Source organism: Tiliqua scincoides, chromosome 3 (genome assembly GCF_035046505.1).
Source record: "Tiliqua scincoides isolate rTilSci1 chromosome 3, rTilSci1.hap2, whole genome shotgun sequence".
Classification (NCBI taxonomy): Eukaryota; Metazoa; Chordata; class Lepidosauria; order Squamata; family Scincidae; genus Tiliqua; species Tiliqua scincoides.
The window spans coordinates 20,447,951-20,453,423 of record NC_089823.1 but is presented as its reverse complement, the minus strand read 5'-3'; positions in this window follow the sequence as shown (position 1 = coordinate 20,453,423).

Below are 5,473 nucleotides of genomic sequence, written 5' to 3'. Positions count from 1 at the left end.
AAAAGAGGCCTTGAAGTCAGAATTCAACACAAGCTCTTTGGCAGAACTCAAATTCCCAATGAGAGGCTCTAGAAAAAATTCCCACTCTTATCGCAGGTGTCCTTTGAAAAAGCCATCTTTTGAAATTCATCATCCTACTGGGGTCTACTGACAGGAGAGAGAACTTTCCATTGCATCCTTTTTTTTGAAACAAATCGTTTCTTTCGAAAACAAAAACCTGCCAACCATTCTTGGAAAAGAATCACCCCAGATAGTTTTAGTTCCAAGGAGTATAATCTGCTTCAAAGTGTATTTGGTTATGCAGTTGAGAATCCAGCCCACGAAATACAGGGGGGAAACGAAGAATATTTCTTTTTACTCCAATTAAATCCCACTTTTCTCCCTACTTAATTACAGATCCAACCTTGTTATGCACTGACTTTTTTATACACGGATTTGACTCAACACGAATGGCCTCTGCAAATGAGAAGGAATGTGTTGATCCCTGGAGAAGGGGAAAAATCCATCCCTTTAAAATCAGAGTTTTTAAAAAAACTGCTTTTCTTACTGTTCTAGAGAGACAGTCATGCAAGCGATCATTCCATTCTTCAGCTCAGCTAGGCAAAGGCAGGGCATTTCTAATTGCTGACTGCCTCTCTACCACAGTAAGAAAAACTGTTTTTAAACCACAATTGTAAAGGGATGCACTTTTTAATTTTTTAAAACTGCTTTTATTTAACACATTTTATGGTATCAGCAGTGAGTCCAAGAATCAAACCTCTGCAAACGTTGAGGCACAACCTTATTCTGTTAGGAGCATCGGAGGGCAAGAAACCTAGAAGTGGGTCTTTAAATCTATTTTTGAACTGTTTTTTCATCCATGGATTTTTAAAAATCCACTAGAGGTTCTGGAACGGAACCCCAGTGGATATTGAGGGATGACCTGTACTACAATGCTATGAACTACATAATACTGTGTAGGGATATGCTTAGTAAACAAGAGTACCTGGGAAGCAGGTGGTTCAGCCTCTCTAAGGGTCCTCATGGTTGCAGGGCTCCAGGGCTTGAACCTGGAATCTCCTGGCCTGAAGGTGGGAGCCAGGGTTAAGCCTCGGAACCCAATTCAGGCACAGGAGTGTACCGTTACAGAGTGTAAGTTGGCTTACAACTGGAAGCCAATATGGAGTTTCCAGTCTGAATGGACCTAACATGGAAATTGGGAGTCTGGCCTTCTGCCTTGCCTGGTCAATAAGGGACTACTGACCTCCTTTATAAGGGAGTATTGACCAATAAGGGAGTATATTCTGCCCCACCACACTTCAGTACTAGTTCAGCACAAACCCTAGTGCTAACTTCAACTCAAGTTCCCTGCTCCAGGGACCCTGAATTGGAGAAAACACTCACTCTCCAGCTCTTGGTTTGGGTATGGACGCCTTCAAACTAGCTTCCCCTGACTCTTAAATGCTCACTTCTCACTCTCTCTCTCTTCTTTTAAAGAGGCTATTCAAAGGAGGAGAGAAAGGATAGACAGTTAGGCTATGTGGACGGAGCAAGAGGCAGAACTCCCAAGTTCATTTGGGTGCTTGTCCTTAGTGCTTCCAGTCAAGATCTTTGGCTGGTTTCTAGAAGAAAGCCAGCTGGTTTTCAATTGTAAAAATCAAGTACATATTTGTGTGAGTGCAGTGGTGCATTCTCTCTCTCTCTCTCTCTCTCTCTCTCTCTCTCTCTCTCTCTGTTCATGGAGGGGATCTGCAAACAAGCAAATGGAAAAAGAGAATGGAATGGGGGGAGAGTGAAATGGGTTTTGGAATCCTGACACACTTATCTAGAATGTCAAATGAAGCAAAATGATCTGGATTTGGAGACTTTTCTCAACCAGAATCAAGGTTTGCAAAACATTCTGAAGTAAGGCTACCAGTTTTCCCCTACCTTCTCAAGACTCTGTGCCTATAACTATACTGGGTAAAAGCTGCATCTGTGGAATTCATTTGTTATGCAATTGTCAGAGCAGACAGGATAGAAAGACAGAAAGCCTGAGAAACCAAAACCAGCAGGGTGCTACAATTTAAACTGTCGATTCTGCACTGCCACCTGCCAGATCTGTACATATGGAGCTCCTGCAAAAGCAGGAGCTTCCCCATTCATTTCATTTCCACACACAATGCATGTTCAATTTAAGCCAATGGTGAAATTTGTTTGTATAGGATCTCCATGTGCTTCAGACAGTAAGCTGTAGGCAGAGACATGTCATGCTATTTATTGTATAACACTTAGCACAACATTTGGTCATATGAATGAATAACATGTGAATGACTGGCTTCATGCCTACAAGAGTACTGTCTTCACTTTCGAGGTGGTAAATGAGAAGACCATTTTGCTGTAGGTAAGCTGCTTAATCCTTACAGCACGTTATTTCTGAGGTGGAAACAAAAGTCTTTTGTAATGGCTAGATACCCAATGACCCCTTAGGACTAAACAGAGCAATATTCATCAACAGAAATGATTTTCTTGTAGCAGGAAGCACACCTGGGTCTTAGGTCAGCAAAGCTGGCTTGTAAAGTCCATAGAAAAGAATGAATCCAAGACAAATTTGCTGAAAATTTGTTATCCCATGGTACAGTGTGTTTGCAATGAGATTTTCAGCCCAGTCCTATGCATTGTCAGAATGTATATTCCACCAGCACACACAGTTGCAAAAGCGATGTAAAGAGCTTTGCAACAGCTTTAGTGGCTGGTGTGCCAGCGGGAAGGCAAGAGCCATTCTGTGCTCACAGATGGAGTGAAGGATACCCTCCAGACCAGTTAAGTCCAGCTCAATTGCAGGAGGTGGTGGAATGTGGTGGGCAAAGGGGGGTTATATTGGGCCCAGGAGAGCAATGGGGGGCCCAAGAAAGCAATGGGGGGCATATTGGGCCCAGAAGAGGGTTGGGATTGGTGTTGTTGTTGCATACTGTATCCTATCCCCCTTCCCAGGCCTGCCTGCATGAATCAATTTGGACTTGCACCAGCTGATGCAGGTCCACAGTGACCCATAGCAAGCTGTGGGAGCCTACCGAAGGGCAAGGGGACAAATGTCCTCTTATCCCAAGGAAACCTCCAGCAGCCAAATCCCCCATGGAATACTGCATAGCCCACACTGGCACCACTGCATCACTGAGCAGGAATTTAGTTAGGACTGGGCTGTTTGGCTGCAGAACCTAAGTATGCTTATTAGGAAGTACATCACACTCAGTTCAGTGGAACTCTTCCAAATAAACATGCATAGAATGGGATAGTCTGCCTTACCTGGCACTGTGGACAAGTCAATCAAATTGGGACCAGTCAGAAAATTCACAGCTTAACGGCAGCACTAAAAAGCTATCACACAGAGCGCATTTAACTTACAAACGGGTGCTACTAAGAAAGCACTACATTTTAGCTAAGTATCTAAAAGTAAGAGAAAATTTGTTTGGCAGGTACCTTTAAATGTTACACTACTCCTCCATCTTAAACTTATGACTCTGGAGATCTTTAGGAACAAAATGGAATGCATAGTTAATGCTGATACCTTTTCAATGACTGTTTTTATTAAAATAAATTCTTGCTTGTAGAAATCCTGCAATGAAAGCACACTATTTATGAAATGGATTACACGTTAAGATGAACTGACTTTCCTAATTCCACTAAGACCACAAATCAATGCCTTCTTTTGTGGAGTAGCATTCTAATAAAAGACAAGCATTTTCAGAAATGATACTGAGGATCATAAAAGGGACTCTAACAGCTGGTGCAGTTGTCATGAGGGCACTCTCTTAAACATGGTTAAGAGACCTGCTTTGTATGAGAACAGTCTCAGGTTCAACCCTCAACAGCTCCAGCTATGAGGATGACACTTGGCAGGCACTTTGGAGAGCCACTGTCACTCAGGGCTCAATCCTATCTAACTTCCCAGTGCCAACGCAGTCACAATGTAGCCATGAGGTAGGGAACAAATGAGGAGGACTTTCTGACTGCCTCTCCACCACATGATGCAACATGAACCCCATTGGCTTGGCTGCATCAGCACTGGAATGTCAGATAGGATTGGGCCCTCAGAGTAGTTAGCACAGGACTCAATGGACAAACGGTCTAACTTCTTACAAGGAAGCTTCATGTGGACATATGATTGGGAGGAGGAAATAGTATGACATCCTCCTCCAACTAATCTCTCCCTCCCACCAGCACAAATTCCCTTAACTATGTAGTTAAGCATAATCATCATGCTTTTTGACTGTATGGGCCCTCAAAGTGGAAGACAACATAGGATTAAAACACATCTTGGCCAAAACACAGCACAATCAAAATACATATTAAATCAGCAAACTATCAAAGCAGCACAGAGGCAAGCAGTGATAAGACCAGTATTAATCAGGTTCTGCACTGCTTCACCAGGATCTGATGCTTGTCAGCATGCCCTGGTTAAATAGGGATTCTTATTAGTTTTCACTACACAGCCAGCAAGCACGGTCATACTTAAGTGTGAATAAGGCCAGGGAGTGGCACAATTTGCACAGGGTAGGGGGGCACAGTCCTGTGGCTCATTTTGAACTCTTGACTGGGATTAAGATATTGCCCCTTTTATGCCTGTACTAGTCCACTGTTGATTATTAAGGTTACTTTTAACACTTCTTTTGGGGAAAGTCAGAAACAGCTATAGTAGTTACTATACACTATACTATAGTAGTATATACTATAGTAGTATATAGTAGAGACACTGTTACATTGCAGGGATTCTTCTGGATATTGACTTTCTTCCCTGTCCCTCAATATTCAGTGTTTGCAGCTTCCATGAAATGTTGAGTGCCAACTCTCCGACATCTTGGGAACTTTAAGGCCCCACAAGCTCATTTCTGTATGACCTCTCACTGAGGTAAGCTAATGCTTATACTGAGAGTATAAGCACTACTATCACAAGCAAAGGTGATCGTGGGACAATGGCAGCATGTGCAGAGTTCCATGTGCACTATGCGTGCCCCTGCAATTGAGGCTGCTTGCAGAATGATCATGGTAATAAGCTCTAAAAGCACTGAATGGAAGTGACAATGTGCCTTTTTTGACTGAGTGAGTGCTCCCATTGGAGCAGATTTTCAGTTCTGAAGTGCTCAAAACCACATTTATAGAGAAGTCCTTTTCCACAGCAAAAATTCTGTCATAGACACTGTTATGTTTACCATATACACTGATGTATGTGCCTGTTAGGATTCCATTTTCATAACAAAATTATTCAACATTGACATGTACCTGGCTATTCCCAAGCAATGTAGCCCTGGTTCTTAAGGTAAAGGCCTTAAAATCCCCAAGACATAGGCTGTGGGTGACATGTGTAGATGAACCTGAAGTTCATATGTGGCATTGCTGATGTGGCATAATCTTTCATATAATCATTGGATCATAAAGTGACACCCTATTAGTTGCTTTACATTTCACAGGTGAAGCCACAAAGGATACAGTAGCACCCTCTCAGTTGTGGTGCCCC